General features: G+C 39.4%; 1 long non-coding RNA gene across 1 annotated transcript; it reads left to right on the forward strand.

Annotated features, from left to right (window-relative positions):
* Positions 1-2821: 2821 nt before the first annotated feature.
* LOC143157427 (uncharacterized) lies at positions 2822-18913 on the forward strand. The gene is made up of 4 exons (XR_012994788.1): positions 2822-2885; positions 10517-10566; positions 18404-18525; positions 18761-18913. It is a non-coding gene; the product is annotated as an uncharacterized LOC143157427 (long non-coding RNA).
* Positions 18914-19354: the final 441 nt, after the last annotated feature.

The raw sequence follows: 19354 nt of genomic DNA on the forward strand, positions 1-19354 counted from the left end.
AGATAGTTCATGCAGTAGCCCTGGGGCCAGTCCGGGCAGGGCAAGATGTAAAAAATGTGCTCTACACCGCAGCCGGGGAGAACGGCCCTACCTGGAGCCTCTGGCAGAAAGCACCAGGGGAGACTCAAGGTCAACCCCTAGGGTTTTGGAGTCGGGGATACAGAGGATCCAAGGCCCGCTATACTCCAACTGCAAAAGAGATATTGGCAGCATATGAAAGGGTTCGAGCTGCTTTGGAAGCGATCGGCACTGAAGCACAGCTCCTCCTGGCACCCCGACTGCTGGTGCTAGGCTGGATGTTCAGAGGGAGGGTCCCCTGTACACATCATGCAACTGATGCTACATGGAGTAAGTGGGTCGCACTGATCACACAACGGGCTCGAATAGGAAACCCCAGTCGCCCAGGAATCCTGGAAGTGATCATGGATTGGCCAGAGGGCAAAGATTTTGGAATATCGCCAGAGAAGGAGGTGACGCGTGCTGAGGAGGCCCCAATGTATAATGAACTACCAGAAGATGAGAAGCAATATGCCCTGTTCACTGATGGGTCCTGTCGTCTTGTGGGAAAGCATCAGAGGTGGAAAGCTGCTGTATGGAGTCCTATGCAACAAGTTGTAGAAACGGCTGAAGGAGAAGGTGAATCGAGCCAATTTGCAGAAGTAAAGGCCATCCAGCTGGCTTTAGACATTGCTGACCGAGAAAAGTGGCCGATGCTCTATCTCTATACTGACCCATGGATGGTGGCAAATGCCCTGTGGGGGTGGTTGCAGCAATGGAAGCAGAGCAACTGGCAGCGCAGAGGCAAACCCATCTGGGCTGCCGCATTGTGGCAAGATATTGCTGCCCAGGTAGCAAACCTGGTTGTAAAACTCCGTCATGTAGATGCTCACATACCCAAGAGTCGGGCCATCTCGAAGAACATCAAAACAACCAGCAGGTGAATCAAGCTGCTAAGATTGAAGTGGCTCAGGTGAATCTGGACTGGCAACATAAGGGTGAATGATTTCTAGCTCGGTGGGCCCATGACACCTCAGGTCACCAAGGAAGAGATGCCACATACAGATGGGCTTGTGATCGAGGGGTGGACTTGACCATGGACACTATTGCACAGGTTATCCATGAATGCAAAACATGCGCTGCAATCAAGCAAGCCAAGCGGTTAAAACCTCTTTGGTATGGAGGACGATGGCTGAAATATAAATATGGGGAGGCCTGGCAGATCGATTATATCACACTCCCACAAACCCGCCAAGGCAAGCGCCACGTGCTTACCATGGTGGAGGCAACCACCGGATGGCTGGAAACATATCCTGTGCCCCATGCCACTGCCCGGAACACTCTCCTGGGCCTTGAAAAGCAAGTCCTATGGCGACATGGCACCCCAGAAAGAATTGAGTCAGACAACGGGACTCATTTCCGAAACAACCTCATAGACACCTGGGCCAAAGAGCACGGCATTGAGTGGGTGTATCACATCCCCCATCATGCACCAGCCTCTGGGAAAATTGAACGATACAATGGACTGTTAAAGACTGCACTGAGAGCAATGGGTGGCGGGACATTCAAACATTGGGGGACACGTTTAGCAAAGGCCACCTGGTTAGTCAACACTCGGGGATCTGCCAATCGAGCAGGCCCTGCCCAGTCAGAACTTTTACGTACTGTAGATGGGAATAAAGTCCCTGTAGTGCACATAAAAAATATGCTGGGGAAAACAGTTTGGGTTATTCCTGCTTCGGGCAAAGGCAAACCCATCCGTGGGATTGCTTTTGCTCAAGGACCTGGGTGCATGTGGTGGATAATGCGGAAGGATGGGGAAGTCCGCTGTGTACCTCAAGGGGATTTGATTTTGGGTGAGAATAGCCAATGATCTGAATTATGTGATGTTAAGTACTAATTATAGTTATAATAGTTATACTAATAATACACAGATATACTAATAATACTAATAATATTATATGCCATACTAATGTTATTACAATAAGAATCTCCCAGACTAATGAAGAATAACTTTGATGAAACCAAGCAAAGCACAGTGATGATGGTACCAGAACTGACTTCAACATGAAACAATCCAACACCACATACCATCTCCATCTTTCCTGCCCTGGAAGATTATTATGACAGATGGAGCCCAAAGTTGTGGACTAAATGAACTCACCGAATGTTTTAGAGGGATGGCCCATAGACTAAGGGAATGATATCTCTGTGTGTGTGTATATATATATATAAAAATAAAAAAAGGGGTGGTGATTAATGAAAATGTACTGGAAAATATGAGACTTGAGTATGACGCAGATGGTATAGAATAAGGGGTGGATATTGTCCTGGTTTCGGCAGGGATAGGGTTAATTTCCTTCCTAGTAGCTGGTACAGTGCTGTGTTTTGGATTTAGGATGAGAACAAAGTTGATAACGCACCCATGTTTTAGTTGTTGCTAGGAAAGGCTTACACTAGCCAAGGACTTTTTAGTTTCCCACGCTCTACCGCCTGAGAAGGCTGGAGGTGCACAAGAAGCTGGGAGGGGGCACAGCCAAACTGGCCAAAGGGACATTCCATACCATGTGACGTCATGCTCAGTACATAAACTGGGGAAAGCTGGCCGGGGGGGCCGCTGCTCGGGGACTGGCTGGGCATCGGTCGGCGGGTGGTGAGCAATTGCACTGTGCATCACTTGCTTTGTGTATTATTATTATTATCATATTATTATTATTATTATTATTATTTTATTTCAATTATTAGACTGTTTTTATCTCAACACATGAGTTTTTCTCACTTGTGCTCTTCCGATTCTCTCCCCCATCCCACCGGGTCAGGGGGAGTGAGCGAGCGGCTGCGTGGTGCTCAGTTGCCGACTGAGGTTAAACCACGACACTCAACAAATAGTAAGGATTTTGAATCATACAACCCAGACCATAGTGAAACTCCTGTGCTATCTATAGTTGTAGCACTGCAATTAAAGGTCTTTTTAGAAGCATAGCTTATACAAAGAAATCCCTTAGATGCTACACATTGTATTAGAATTATTAGGGAAGTTTCTACAGAAAAGATTTTATATGCTTACAAAAGGATTTATAGTGCCTTCAACTTACATGGACAATATTTCTCTTTAAACTATCACATCATAAGTATTGGTTCAATGCACATGGTTGACTGTGTAGAGCTAACTATCTTTTATTGTCGCTTGTGTTATAGTAGGTGTACTGAAAAATCAACTTACTGAGCTGTAAGCATGGCACTGTAGCTATATTTATAAAGACTCATTCTAGAAAAAAATTTGCTACTGATTTTATAGTGTTCTGCTATTTGTATTTCTTGTTTGTTTTTAAAGCAAAATAATTTATCATAGATTGGGAGACTGAAAAACAAATTATTTAGTATATTTTTTTTTCCTACCAACCTATTCACCGTGCAGAGTTGTAAATGTTTTTTGTAAGTCATCACCAATACAGCAATTATTCAGGAGACAAACAGTCAAAATTTTAAAAATGAAGGCACACAGAGTTATTAAGTGAATTTATCCTTGCTCTAAAATGTCCACAAAAATATAACATGTTGAGAAATGTATAAAGAAATTTGTAAAGCATATGCATAATATCTTTTAAAAATCTCTGAGACAACAGTTAACATTGTTAGAAAGAAATATGTGCTACTGTTCTACTGTTAATATAAATAATTCTGCCTTTTTATAGGTGTAATGCCATTAAAGTACAAATAAAATTTGTATAGAAAACATCAGGTACATAGTGCCCTTTATCTGTAGAGAGCTACAGATCATTTTAATCTGTTGAGTGTCAGAAAATCCCTGAACATTGTAAATAAAAAACCTAAAATGCTTGTTTCTAGTCCATACATATTCATTTTTACCTCGGATACCCAGAGGCAATAAAACTAGACTAACTGACTTTCAGGAAACTCCAGAACCATTTGAGCATAATTTTATTACTTTGAAAATACTGCAAAACTCAAGAATGGCTTTGCCCATATCTTAGGCTGTCAATGTCTAAATGACTCCATAAAGTAATCTTCTCTGCAGGTAGACTTACATATAGCATTTAATTCTAGCAATTCCTTAGTCATTTTTATAGCAATTTATCCTTGGAGTATTAGGATGAATTTTTTTTAGTTAACTGTATACTACCAATAGGCAATACTGAACAGCACTGACATATTCATTGGATAAGGTATGAGACTTTTGCTTGCAGCACTGTTTCACCACTGATTTCCCAAGTCAGGTTTTGAAATTGCACTTGTGTTTTGCTGATATGGTGTGAGAGCTGCGATAAACTAGTGTGCAGAAATTCAAATGATCCAGTAAGACCTGTTAGCATAGCAACTCTTGCTTTGCAAAAGTTTGCAGAGTAAGGAAATCAATGAAAGGCAATCCCCACTCTATTGCAAAACAGTAAGAAAACTGAGTATTCATTCTTTCACGTGGAATTGGAAAAAAAAAATCAAGAGGTGCAGATTGAAATTCTCAAGTTTTAGTAACTCATTCCGAGAAAGCAAAGAGGTATTTAAAAAGCAGATGAAACAACAAGATTTTTATTTTTTATGAAGGAAACTGAACACCAATATCATGTCTGCATACCTTCCAGCTAAATTAAGGAAAGACCAAGCTATTGCAATGTGCAAAAGCCAGGATGGAGTGTGACAGTTTTATCTCGGACAGACACACACAAGACACACAGTGAAGACAATGCCAAGGCTCAAAACTTTTCTCTTTTGCAGGAAAGTAAAAGGAAGTTCTTACACCCTTCTTACTGAAGGGAACATTGACCCAATCTGATATAGTAACAGTCCTGATAAAAGCTCCAAAAAAAAGAAAAGCCCCCCAAATCTGCTTATATTCATATTTGAGCTCAGAAAAAAACACTTTTACTGCTTCTTTCTCTTGTTAGCAAACAACCCATTGGACACTTGAAAGCATGTGTTGCAAAGAACTACTTGGTCCATAATCCAAATAATATTTTTCATCAGCTTTTCCATGAAGAAAAGAAAAGAAAAATGAATATATTCTTCCTCTCATCACTGAGCAAATTACAGTAAATGGAAAATCATGTCAGATTAATAGTAATTTTACAGGAACAAAATACTGCTCCAGATCTGCACTTTTTCTCCCTATTCAATATTCCTTTCCTCTAAGGAGGAAAAAAAAAAAAAAAGACAGTAATATATGAGAGTTTAACCATAATGAGTTCCACATTCTTATAAATTAAGTATTGTTCAGGAAAGTAGAGGTTCAATTAGAACAAGGCATCCTGCTTTGCTGGAGGCTGTATATGTTCCCAATATAAATCTTTACACTTCACAAGGTGAATATAAAAGTTATTAGTCCTACAAGGCCTATGTTTGAGTAAAAATGTACTATTACTACCAATCACATTTGTTTAAGAATTTCCAAGCCATAAAAAAAATTGTATGTGAATCCAGCATGGTTAAATCATTGTAGTGATCCTGATCGGAAGACCATTGTACATGGAGGAGTTAAGAGATCCATATAACAGTTCACATGAGCAGGCCTCCAGGCCTGTGCTGTGCTACACAAATCCCTTGTCTGTGGGATAAACTCAGCCAGCTCAGAAACACAGAATCACAGGATGGTTGAGGTTGGAAGGGACCTCTGGAGGTCATCTGGTCCAAAACCCCTTCTCAAGCAGGGCCGCTTAGACCATGTTGCCCAGGACCATGTCCAGACAGCTTTTGAGTATCTACAAGTATGGATACTCCACAACTTTGCTGGGCAACTTGATAAGATCCCCCTGAGCCTTTTCTTCTCCAGGCTGAACAGTCCCAGCTCTCTCAGCCTTTCCTCATAGGAGAGATGCTCCAGTCCCTTCATCAACTTTGTGGCCCTACGCTGGACTCTCTCCAGTATGTCCATGTCTCTCTTGAACTGAGGAGCCCAGAACTGGACACAGGACTCCAGGTATGGCCTCACCAGTGCTGAGCAGAGAGGAAGGATCACTTCCCCTGACCTGCTGGCAATACTTTGCCTAATGCAGCCCAGGGTGCCATTAGTCTTCTTTGCCACAAGGCCACAATGCTGGCTCATGTTCAACTTGGTGTCTACCTGAACTCCCTAGGTCCTTTTCTGCAAAGCTGCTTTCCAGCAGGGTGGCCCTGGGTGGCCCCCAGCATATACTTGTGCATGGGGTTGCTTCTCCTCAGGTGCAGGACTTTGTACTTCTCCTTGTTGAACTTCACGAGGTTCCTGTCAGAACATTTCTCCAGCCTGTCGAGGTCCCTCTGGATGACAGCATGACCCTCTGGCCTATCAGCCACTCTTCATAGTTTTGTGTCATCGGCAAACTTGCCGAGGGTACACTCTGTCCCATCATCCAGATCATTAATGAGATGTTGAACAGGACTGGACCCGGTATTGACCCCTGGGGTACACCACTAGTTACTGGCCTCCAACTAGACTTTGTGCCACTGAGCAGCACCCTCTGGTCCTGGCCATGCAGCCAGTTTTCCACCCACCCATCACTGTCTGCTCATCCGGCCCATACATCAACAGCCTTTTTATGAGGGTCTTATGGGAGACAATGTCAAAGGCCTTACTAAAGTCTAGGTAGACAAATGTAGTCTAGGCAGCTCAGTGGAACAGAAAAGCCTGTGGGCAGCTCCCACTTGGTACTGGTGACTATATCACCTGCATGGCCTTGCACAGCAAGTTCTCATGCGAACATCCTTTTTTGTTTGACAGTTGAAATAATAAATATAGCTGTTTTCTTGTGAGAAAAATCCTGTAGTAGCTCAAATGACTAAAACAGGGGAAATCCTTCTATGGACAGGGTCTGCACAGCTTGCTGCGCGCTGATTGGAGGCCCATTAGATGGTGCACACCTCGGGGTCCCTGGCACGTGAAGGGACATAAAATTATCTCTACTATTCTCTCTTACTTTGCAGTGTTGGCTCTAACAAACACCATTTTAAAGGACACTTTACAGAGTCTGAGTGCCTTTCATACTAATGAACCAGCACCTCCTAGTGCAATACAGTGATGAAAACTTCTGAACATCAGAGAAGCCCCTTGTTTCAGAGGTAGTTTATTTTTCAGCACCGTAATATGTTTGCAAATCAATACTCTTTGACAACTCTATGGTCCTATTTTTGTAATTTTTAATCCTTAAATAATATATGGAGTAACCATCAGCACCATTTTTTCCAAAGCAAATACATTAACAAAAAAAAACAAACAAAAAAAATCCCCTTTTCTTTATCGATGATTGAGTAACTTATTTTTAACTTGTTCTTCAAAGGAAAGGAACTAAAAGGCAACTCAAAGACATTACATAACAAATGAGAATGGTCACTGGTATTTCTTAGATTTGATGATAAATATATAATAGCTCATTACAGTTTTCTGCATACTGTCTGGGTGTTTGGTGTAAAATGGCAGTTGTGATTATATCCTGCTGCTGACAGCTGTGATTGGTTTAGCATTACAGACTAACATATACAGCATTTGAAAGAATCCCGGGGAGAAACAGCTGTCTTGGGAAGACTGTTGTCCACAGGGTCCTTGATTCTGCCTTCTCCAGGTGGCTAATTTCACTTGCACTAACAAGAAAAACCCTTTTATTTCCTCTCTGTGGGATAGAATTTCCAGGTCAAGTGCAGAGATGATTGCCAGGGCCTTGCTGGGCTTTCCGTAGATGAAGAAACTAACCAACTGAAGATCCAGGCCCACAGGAAAGTTACTTCATTAGCTGGAATCCAGGAACTTTTACCAGCAGGAAAAGAAGGAACATGACTTTGTTTACCCTGAAGCTGAAGTGCTTTGCATTTGCAAGTAAAGGGTGTGGCCACTAATAAAGTACCATCTGTTAGTACATTAAAACTTACTGTGTAGCCCAATTTACTGCTTCATTTGCTTTTTGATCTGAAATTCCTCTGACCATGGCTATTAGCGCCAGTCAGTGTAATCGCATTATTTCAAAGGAACTGCCAACTACTCTACAAACAAAGCCTTTCCTAAGACAGAAAGTTGCTGCTTCTATTCAGGCTTGATTTTATTTCATTAATGTGTTTGCTCATGTTCTGCCTCTGTATCTATCTGCAAACTTACCAGCAAGAGCTATTTTTATCCCTACAACGTGTGCTCTCAAAGCATGCACTCACTCATCCTGACTTTGGCATCTCAATGGGGAAAGTGGAGACATGAGCTCACATAACTCATTCTTCATTGAATTTGGTTGAAGAAATCTAGTAAGTAAGACAGCAGCATAGGTTGCTGCCTTTATCATTATACATCTGTAGAAGGTTGGGTTTTTTTTATTATTCGGCACAGAAAAGAATGAAAAGAAACAATACTTTGTATGTGTCATAACATTTCAGAAGCTTGTTTTCCTGCAATCCACAACAAGTAGCTAGTAACTCTTCTGTTCTAAATAAGAAGCCAGGACACTGAAGAGGGCATGCACTAGACTGCTTAGCAGAAAGTAGGTTTAAATTTAATCTAAACCCAAATAAAAATATTATTTTTTTTCAGTAAGTATTTAATCTAGATCTCTCTGGCCTTTGGCAGGGACAAAACAGCTAGAAGACGTCTTCTGCCCTTTAGATACCTGACATTAAGATGAAGAGGAAATAAAAAGTAAGGCACAAAAGTGATGGGGGAAATTTTTGGTTTGGAGACTGGTAAGGCAGATTTAGTTTAACTCAAACCAAAATGTCGAGATTCCTTATTTCTTATCATGGTGAAAAAACTACAAGAAAAATACTTCAAGTCAAACATAACATTTTATTATGACCTGTTGAGGAGAAGTATGTAATGGTATAACATGAGAAGCTGCTGATGTCTCCCCCTCCCCAAATCCTTTGTCACTCAAAGTGGCTGACTAATGTCAGGATTGCTCTATGTCAGGAGCCAGTAAACAGCTAATTATCCTATCCTAAGCATGTTTTTTTAATTTAGAGATTGACCCAAAACACAGGCATTTCACAAAGAAGTAGGCACAATGCAACTGCTGTATCACAGCAACCTGAAGCAACATAACTACTGTCTTTCGCAATCAAACTTTCTCCTGTAACCTTGTTTGAGAGGTCCCCTCTCTTGACTTGCCTCCATGGAAATGGCCCAGTCCTACCTTTCCTCCTCCAAACCACTCGCTCCCATCAGTCTACCTTACTCTGCTCTAGACATCCCCAAAACTTTCCAGGAACCATTTCTGCTCATTGACAAAGAATCTGTACTTTTCCTGCCAGTGAGTGAATTAAATTAGTTCTTTAAAAAGACTAATAAGCAACAGACTTAGCGCAAAGAAAAGGTTAGGGCCACCCAAGCATGGGTAGGGAAGGGGGCAGAAAGAGGGAAACAAGGTAATGGTTTCTCTTTGTTGGCTGTTGTATTTCTTCATCCGCCCACAGAATCACAGCTTGAGTTAACAAAGGGCAGGGGGAATTTTACCTCCTACTGAAGCAAAGTGTTAGCTGGAAAGGTACAGGGCATGATATTTGGTCTAGCAAAGATTCATTTTCACCTTCAAATAAGTGAAGTAATGCTTATTTTAATAATGAACAATGACCATGCTATGTCCCAAATAAGAAAAAGAAGAATAAAGTATGAGAGAGAAATATTAAATCTGGCCTCTCAGGAAAATTTCAGATATAAGATTGCATACAAAAGATCACCTCTTCCACTGAAAAATCTGTTCTATGTAAGGCTCTTCTTTAGATTAAGACAAAACATATTACAAACTACTAAAATCTCAGGGACCCCTTCATCCCACATGTTCTTACCCCTTTCTTGCATTCACGTTCGCGTGACTACTCACTTAGCTGGTTCAGTAACTGATCTAGCTGAAAAGTTACCATGCAAAAGAAAGAAAAGATTGTCTGGGGAAAAACAAAACAAAACAAACCCAGAGCCTCCTCCTCCAAGCCTAACTATTAGTTACTAATCAGGTAATTAGCTAATAAGGGTTAATAATGGCAAGAGAGATACTGACTCCACATCTGTGGAGAAGCAATTTTATACCCCATTGTACCTTACTCCAACTTGTGTATTAAACCAACCAATTGGCCTGCTGATAAATACAGGTCCTGTCTGACTGGAATGATTGCAAGGAATGATAACATTCATGTAAAAAACACCTGATATATAAACAAATCCAAAGAATTACATCTCTCAGTGTAATACAAGTTACACTGGATCTTCCCTCCAAGCCTACTAGCAGCAGTACATTGTCATTTGTACATGTTTTTCAGACAAGTCTTATTCTAATAGTGTTTACAAGTAGCTCTAGTTAGGAAACTAGTTTACAAATAAGTAAAACTATTTCACAAAAGAATGAATCTCAGTAATGAAATACTGTATTTATATAATCCATTTTTCATTTAAAGAAACCAAATGGATTTTGTAACAGTTAAAAGATAAACACATGCAGGGGAATGGATACTGTAATCACTCATTCATTTTGAATAAATATCTGAGTTACAATATTGAAAAATATATTGCATTTTGTCTGGTTGGCATTTTAATTGTAATTGATTGATTTTATTTCCGCAGATCACAAGCTCATTGCATTTACTTCTACAAAGTCCCACATGGATGCATCAGTATGTTTTTACTTGCATTTGCTTTATTATTTCCTTCCTTCACAACATGGAGACACGTAAGAGAAGGAGAATAGAGAGAACGGAGAGAAAGCAGAAAAAGGAGAAGAAGGAGAAAAAGAATAAAAAGGCTGGCTGGTGATGAAAAATGCAGAGAACTAAGAGTAGAGCAGGAATAGGAAAAAAGGGCAGACAGAATGTGGAATGGAGAAACAATGTGGTATAATTAATAATAATAATAATAATAATAACACACATTGAAAGAAGACACAGAACTAAGTTATTGGGGAAAAAAGATAGATGGGCCTAAGAAAAAACATTCCTATTTCATGACAGATTTCTAACATTCAAACAGTTGTTTTTGTTCTATAGTGGTATGAATGTGCAAAAAAGATGTAGATTTTTTTCTGTCCTGTCCCCCCCCGCCAAAAGCACAAGAGCAATCTAAGTGAGAAAAGAGCAACTGACCTGCACATTATGGCACTTGCCTGGCAGAAAGATTTTGATGTTCAAGTCTTATCTCTATCCAGTTAGAACGGGACAATCTATTCAAATACTGTACTAGGTTATAGGACAAACCTCTTTGCAAATTATTTCCCTTTTTCCCTTTGGAGCAGTAATTATTAAATAGCTTTACCTGAAGCTCAAGCTCAAAAGAGCTGGGACTTTAATAAAACTCTCAAAGAACTCCTGTGAGATTTTTAGATTTCACTATGCTGTGCTAGTTTTCCTTCCTGCCTGCCTTCCCTCCTTTCTTCCTGCCTGCCCTTTCCTTTCTCTCTCTGAGATACATTCCCTATTCATACTTCATTAAAATTGGCAAGTTGCTAATAGCAATGCATTTTGATGAAACTACAGTTTTTCAATGGAAAAAAATAATTACTTGGAAATGTTTTGACTAACCTCTTCTGAGGCCATGGTTTCACAACACAGAGTGAACCAAACTAACAGCCCAGCGCTGCTGAAAAAAGGAAGGGTCCAGAGATCCAGGGCCATCATGACAATTCTGGTATGCGAAGGTCCCCTGAGGGCCACAGATCCTGGAGTCCCGGCTGCCACTTGGTGACACTGGTCTTGTGAGGTTCACAAATACGGTCAGCAGTGACCAGGAATGCGAGTTTTGGTTACCTGATTGCAAGGAGTAATGGGAATTCTTTGTTGTGGAAGCAATGTATTTTCAGAAGGGAGTTTCTTTGTGTATTGTCAACCGGTATTGCTGGCTTGTGAAATCTGAAAGCTTTTGGTTGTGGTACTGATAGGATTCAAACATTGGAAAAAAGGCTCAGCTCCCACTAACTGGAATGTCTGCCTTTTTCTTCCTGCTCTATCACTATTTTCAGAGCCTGTAACAACTCTTATGCAGGGAACAATCCCCTGAGATTATCTGGATCCTGAAAATGAGCTCTCTCATGAAATGTGCATACTTTATAATCCTCTGTTTGCAAGAAATAAGGACAGAAGGGACTAACTACCCTCCTGTCTTTCAGAAGTCGTAGGATACGAATATTTATACACGCATACAGTCTCTGAAAAACTCACCTGAATGCAACTGAAATATTAAGCGTAACCAATTTTCTGCTTTCCTTATGTCTGGAACAAATTTGATTATTCCATGCATAATTCCAAACAGATCTTCACATGGTGATGCACTCTGCATATCATGTACCAACCTAATATTCTAACCACCTTCACGGAACTCCTTACTCTACTGTGCCTAATGCTAGCAAATAGAAGTATGCAAATGAGTGCATAACTAATGCTGAACATGAAATGTAGTACCTTTCTGAAAGCTTAATTTAAGTGTGTTGCTATGTCACTATGTTCCATCTTCACTGAAAGCTGACCGATTCTATTGAAAAGTGGCAGATGTTACTCACTGCTTTCAACCTGACATTTTCTTGACACTGAAAATTTGTAAGACTTGGAACAGGAAAGGAAAGGACTGGGAGAAGAGCTAGCCAGCAGAAGTTCAGATGCTTTCCCTAATGACACCAGCTGAATGTTCCTTAAAAAGAAAAAGAGAGTAGGACAGGAAAATTTTAGATCCGCCAGAACAATTGTTCTGTTTCAGAAAGTTATCATGGAATAATCTGAAAGCAGATGTCCATTTAGAGTCACTAAGTTTTTTTGCCAAGGGTGGACTGAAGAAAACATTCATCAGTGAGTTATATGGTATAAATCTGGACTAATTCCAATGTAAATATAAAAAAGAAGCACTGTTTGATTATACAACTGAATTTTTACAATGCTATGGAAGAATTTCTTCTCACAGGGACAATCAATTAAAAGTGTATTAATTTATATTATGTTTACAGATGTATTTTATTTTTATTATAAATATATGTATGTATACATACACAGATCTATTAAAAAACCTAGAATACACAAGCAAACCTTTAAGAAAGGGAAGGGAGGGGAGGGGGGAGGAAGTTCTATAACATGGATGATTTGTTAATATTCCTTTTTTAAATCATTTGTTTGCACAGAAATCATGGCCTAGTTTGGGCTGTTCTGCACATAAACTCTTCAGAGACAAAGTGTCATACCTGTAGTTGAGTATTAATGCATGTTCTAATTTTATTTCCTATCCTAATTTCATTTGGTTTTAAAACTGTACTAAGTAAACTAGAATTCACAATTGCACAATAAACTTAATATAAAATAACATTATTTAAGACTGTTTAGCATACTAATAAGACTATCAGTGTAATAGAATAAACATGAGACAGTTACAGAGGATTATTTTCAGTTCATAATGTTGCTAAATAGGCAAGAATTCATTCCTGGACACTTAATGATTTTCTTTTCCTGTATCATCTATTAGTATTGCAAAATTTCCAAGAGGGATGAAAAATTATGCATGTTAGTTCCACAGCACGTCTCAGAGGAACAGGTTTCTCATTATTTTACTGAAATGATTTCTTGCCTATCAGCCAATTCTTTGCTTATGTATATAGTGTCCCACCATCTCACTTTACCTTTAATTGTACTCATGGGAGAGCCTTAATGTCACTAAGTTTAATAAGGGACCTCTGATACCCTCTAGTTGCCTTTTCTTCTGCCACTGCTTCCTCTGTTTTTCAGTCAGGCAGGATAAAATCAGTTTAATTGAGATTAGTATTTTAAACATATAGCAAAATCAAATTAGCCTAACATAGAGGTGCAAGCATGCAGCTAAGTTGTTGTAGTGCAAGGGTTAGAGACAGTCTAAGTAGCAAGTGATAATGTTGTTTTCTGAATTATCCCTTCGCTGTACAGAATTTTATGGGCTCTTCCCTGCAGCACTATTTTCAGTTTGGAGAAGAAACTAACATGGACTGAGGTATTATCTTACAGTAAACAATTTTCTTATAAACTCCAGTCCTGTTTCTTTAAACAAATTAAGAGGAACTACATTTGGCCAGCAGGTCGAGGGAGGTGATTCTGCCCCTCTACTCTGCTCTGGTGAGACCCCACCTGCAGTACTGCGTCCAGCTCTGGAGCCCTCAGCACAAGAAAGACATGGACCTGTTGGAGCGGGTCCAGAAGGTGGCCGCGAAAATGATGAGGGGGATGGAACACCTCCTATGAAGAAAGGCTGAGAGAGTTGGGGTTGTTCAGCCTAGAGAAGAGAAGGCTTCGGGGAGACCTTATTGCAGCCTATCAGTACTTAAAGGGGGCTTATAAAAAAGATGGCGGCAAACTTTTTAGCAGGGCCTGTTGCGACAAGACAAGGGGGAAAGGTTTTAAATTAAAAGAGGGTAGATTTAGACTAGATATAAGGAAGAAATGTTTTACGCTGAGGGTGGTGAAGCACTGGAACAGGTTGCCCAGAGAGGTGGTGGATGCCCCATCCCTGGAAACATTCCAGGTCGGGTTGGATGGGGCTCTGAGCAACCTGATCTAGTTGAAGATGTCCCTGCCCACGGCAGGGGGGTTGGACTAGATGACCTTTAGAGGTCCCTTCCAACCCAAACTATTCTATGATTCTATGACAAGCTGCTTTTTAAGCTAAGGGTCTCACCCTCGCCCCCTGCCTGAGCTACATTTCCGGCTGCATCACAGCCAGTCTTGTGCTTGACTATGCACCTTGTTGATCCAGAACCTGACCTGCAGACTGAGGACCTCATCACTATGGACTTGCCAGATGACCACTGGGCTGTGGTTGACCTTGGTTACTGTTTCCAGACCTGATCCTGACTTGCTGACTCAACTTTCTGGCTTGACCTTGGACCTACCTTATCACTGTGAACCTTTCTGATGATCAGGACTCTCAGCTGAGGCTTGCTAGCTACCATCACTACCCCTGGCCTGCTTGCCTCGCTCGGGTGCTGCAGGATGGGGCCCTTGCTGGTGAGGCCACTGCCTCTGATGATGATGTTACCATGCTTGGCTCCTGGGTCCCCTTGCCTTAGGGAGCTACATGCCATTGCTGTTGCCAACAGAGACTATACTCTATTTGAGATTATGCACATTTCAAAAAATACGCACCACCACCACCCTCCAAACCCCCCAAAAGCAACTTATGCATCAAGCTATTAAACTCCTTTGGAACAAGTTTGTTTCAGTGTATTTTTCAAGAGGGTTTAAATTGAGATGCTCCTTTTTCAGGTGAAAACCCCAAGCCATAGAGACAATAGATTGATCTTATTTTTAGCTTTGCTTTAGCCCAGTACTGTGTTAGTATTTCCTTTAAAATAGTTTCTCTTTGATCCAAAGCTGAAAAACAATTTTAAGGTTCTAAATGTTGCTCTTAAGAATCTACTGAGGCACTAGGTCTAATCTTACACACTGGGTGACTACCCTTCCAGGTGAAAGATATGGAAAACCATGCTAAAATGGGGAGAAAGCTTGAAGTCTTTAAAGGAAACAGCATCTTTCTTTCACATATACATTTTCAGTGATGTGTGTATTTGAACTGCCCATGCAATTCCATAAATTTAAGACTGATGGAATGAAATATCTTCTGAAATTCCTCTCAGATGGAAAAGTGATTGGGAACTCTTATTAAGCAATCTTCTATACAAAAGAATTAGCAAAAATGGTAATTCCTCTGTAGTGTACATTTGGAATCTGGAATTTGGAAACTTGGAACTGAAAATTAAATTGAGTATAAAACTGGAATAAAATATTCTTGTTTTCACTAATTTCTAGATGGAATGCTGTTTCCCAAGGTCAATATTAGCATTAGCTGTTGCAAGTATTGAACAATTATCTACATTCAAAACAGCAATTTCACTGATGCCTTAAAAATAGTCAGCAAACAATGTATTACTCCTCTTTCAGCTGTGTAATAATGAATCTCTCTCAGAAACAGCAGTTCTGTGGTTCAAGGCATCACTGACCTTTGAGATAAAAACTGGACATTTCAACTAATTTTTAATTGCTTTCTCAACAAGAAACTATTAAATATTAAGATGTGGGGAGCTATGACCTAACCTCTAAGAAAGAAAACACCTACAAGCCTTTGCTGAGACAATCAGATGATCCACATGAATTATTACAAGTAATAGTATGACATATTTCTGATACCTCTGCAGCAGTCACCTTGCTGTTTCATGTAACTTCATAGTCTTTACTGACAAAAAAAAATCAAAACTTTCTGCCTATGAATTATGATAGAATTATTTTCTGATTTTTTCCAATTTACATGCTTGCTTACTTCAGACAGTCATGAGAAACTGAAAACCTGTAAAAACTACAGTAAACTTCAGTGCTTACTGTTACCCTTACTAACCCAATAAAAATTCTTTTTCTGCTCACACAAATCAAAAGACTTTTTAGGGTGTGTGCTCTGGCCTCATGATGGAATGTTTCTATCACAGATACTGTCACAGCCACAATCCACCTTGAAGGTGTAACTTGATAAAACTAAAAATTGTACAGGCAATACTTAGGTTCAATATTAGACCGTGATAGGCTGTGAACTGTGAAGTCTTGGCAAATTTGGACAGCAGTTCCCAGACACTGGGTTATATTTAGCCATAAATCAGCTTCTTGTAAAATTTATTGATTAAAGTGATCTTTAGAATTCAAAGGACATTTTATATATAGATATATAAACTCTAGCATGAGGCCTTTCAGGCAGGTAGAATAGTAGAGATATTTTGCAAGTATATATTAAAATAATTTTATAGCAGTTCAGTGACAATTGAAATAATTTCTGTCTAAAGTCTAGAAGGAAATTTAGGGATTTTTTTTAAAGGTGTTGCATACATGTAAACCATATTTGTCTGGGCTGAAGTATGCAGGACTTGGTCTGAGAAAACGGTATGTCTGAGCTCTTTCCTGAAGGCAATTAACTTTACCCATCTAGTTCATTTTAGCTACCTAGGAGTCTCTGGAGGAGTAGAGAGCTAAAATACATCCAACTCCTTGTCTTCCAAGCAGGTTCATAAGTCAGAAATACCAGTCTAGGAACTGAGCAGTCATCACTCCTGGCTTTTTAAAAAAGCTTTTCATTTGAGTTCTCTGTTGACAGCCTCACCTTGTTTTTGTCCCTGAGATACAAAGAAACCCTTTTATCTTTCCAAATCTCTACCATGGGTTGTGGATCTCTTTCTATAATTTCCTCAACAACTCGTGACATATACCAGCAGTACAAAAAGGCACAGGCAATACTTAGGTTCAATATTAGACCATGATAGGCTGTGAACTGTGAAGTCTTGGCAAATTTGGACAACAGTTCCCACTTGGACTTAAAACTTCGAAACCTATCTGGTAAGTATATCTGCAGACAATTTCAAGGCCTGCAAGAAAGAGCTGGCTTTGTACCAAGTCCTAAGGCCTACGAGCGCACACTGAATTCTTCCAATAAACTTTACTAGTGTCTATACATGACAAACATATACAATTTATACAATCATTATTAAGTATTTCAAAATACTTTCATTCCTCACAGGACCTTTCCTTAGCAGAATAACAAGTGCAAAAGCAGAGGACTGAGATAATACCATGTTTTTATAGGCAAAATTGCAAGCAGTTACATGCCTGTTTTCAGTTCAGGTGTGCGATTCAGTATATTTTCTCAGCACTGCAGAAAGCAGTTTTTCTTCCTTGTGTTTCATTTTTTTGTTAAAGAACAGGGTTTCTTCGGATAAATTCTACACTCAAAGTTTAATCAAATATTACATTAGTAAGGACTGCTCTGAAAAGACTTGATCCATTCACTGTCTTTCCTTTATTTGCAAAACATATGAATTAAATAAGAAATACTGCCTTACACAAAGAGTCAGGAAATCGCCCTAACCCTGAGCAATTCCAAGTATTATCAATTGTCTCTTAGCTCAGTAAAAATTGAAGTTACTTGGCTTCTTTGAAACGGAGCAGTATTTTAAGAACGTTCTCTGTGCAGGTGTTACAGTTTAACAGAAGAACACTTACCACAGTTCTTAGGATTTTAAAGGAAAAAGAGAAGCCAAACTGGAAAAATCGAGAAGTAGTATTGTATTTGTTCAGATTTTTTTCTTCCATGAAGTAAAATTATAAATATTTGTTAGTTAACCAAAATATTTGTTTGCCTTGAAATGGAATATTTTGTTTGCTAACCTTAATAAGACTTTTTTCATTTTACATAAGTTTTTAAACTACTTTGCTTGAAGGATAACGACTCTAAACACATCTGTACTCCTGTATTCTAAAGTAAAACTTACAAAAATTCAAGAAGAAAAAAATTCAGATTTTTTGCTTTTTTCTGAGACTTGTGACTTTGAGTATGTGTATTTTTGTTGTCCCTCATAACTTTCTTTTTCAGTTAACTTACTGTTTACTGGGCAAAAAATGTAATCCTACTTGTCATCAGAAAAAAAAAAAAAAAGGTTGTTTTCTCAGCTTGATCAGCTCCTTTCTTCTTTTCCTACAGCTATGCAAAACACAGAGGACAGAACAGGGACATGGGCTGAGGATCAGTGGGTTTACATACTTTAAGAAGTATTCTGGGAAGAAATTCTGTCTGATTCAGTCAAACTCCTCCCCTATGTAAAGGTATTTCATTTCTTCTCCATATACCAGGGTTATATTTTGGGACTTTTCACCTGTTTTCTGCCATGGCACATCTCTCTTCTGCACTGGCTGCAGCTTCTTGTTTTCACCATCCATCCATACAATCATTTTCTCATTCACAGTATGTTCAGGCACACAGCCTGTTTTGTAAGCGCACACACGGTGAAGTATTCAGTCATTCTGTCCATGTTCATTCTCATTCTCCATGTTCTTCCAGGAAATGCAATGGAACTGATGGTTTGGATTCATCCTGCACAACACCGAATGGCCTATTGCTTAAGAACCTTGTTACAGCTCCATCAATCACATTTAATTTTTTTCTAGTGCTATAATTGTTTCCCACAGGAAAATAATTACTACTCTCGAAGGAACAGTGAACCAATAAAATTGTCTCCATTCTACAAGTGGCTGTATCACTTTAGTTGTTAATACAATTTGTACAATTCTAGTGTACAAATGAAGGCCTAAGGATCAAACTCAACAGGCTTTATGGTTACTTTTTAGAGTTTTAATCACGCAATCCCATTTTCTTCCCCAGTAACTTTCAAGGTGAATAGTATTAAAATACTTTATACAAATATCCCAAACAACACAGTAAAGACTTTGCCACTTTAGTACTAAAGAAATGTATTCTTGTTGACCTAAAGACATTCTGAAAATGTCTGAAGTATCTAAAAAGCCCACAATAATGGCAATTATGATCAACTCCATCATTGAATTATAGTGATCTGGATCTGACTGGCAGAAACTTCTGTTTTAAAACAAATTTTGATATTTTTTTCCCCAAAGGTGTTCTATGCTTTTCATTTAA

This window comes from Aptenodytes patagonicus, chromosome 2 (assembly GCF_965638725.1).
Source record: "Aptenodytes patagonicus chromosome 2, bAptPat1.pri.cur, whole genome shotgun sequence".
In the NCBI taxonomy this organism is placed as follows: domain Eukaryota; kingdom Metazoa; phylum Chordata; class Aves; order Sphenisciformes; family Spheniscidae; genus Aptenodytes; species Aptenodytes patagonicus.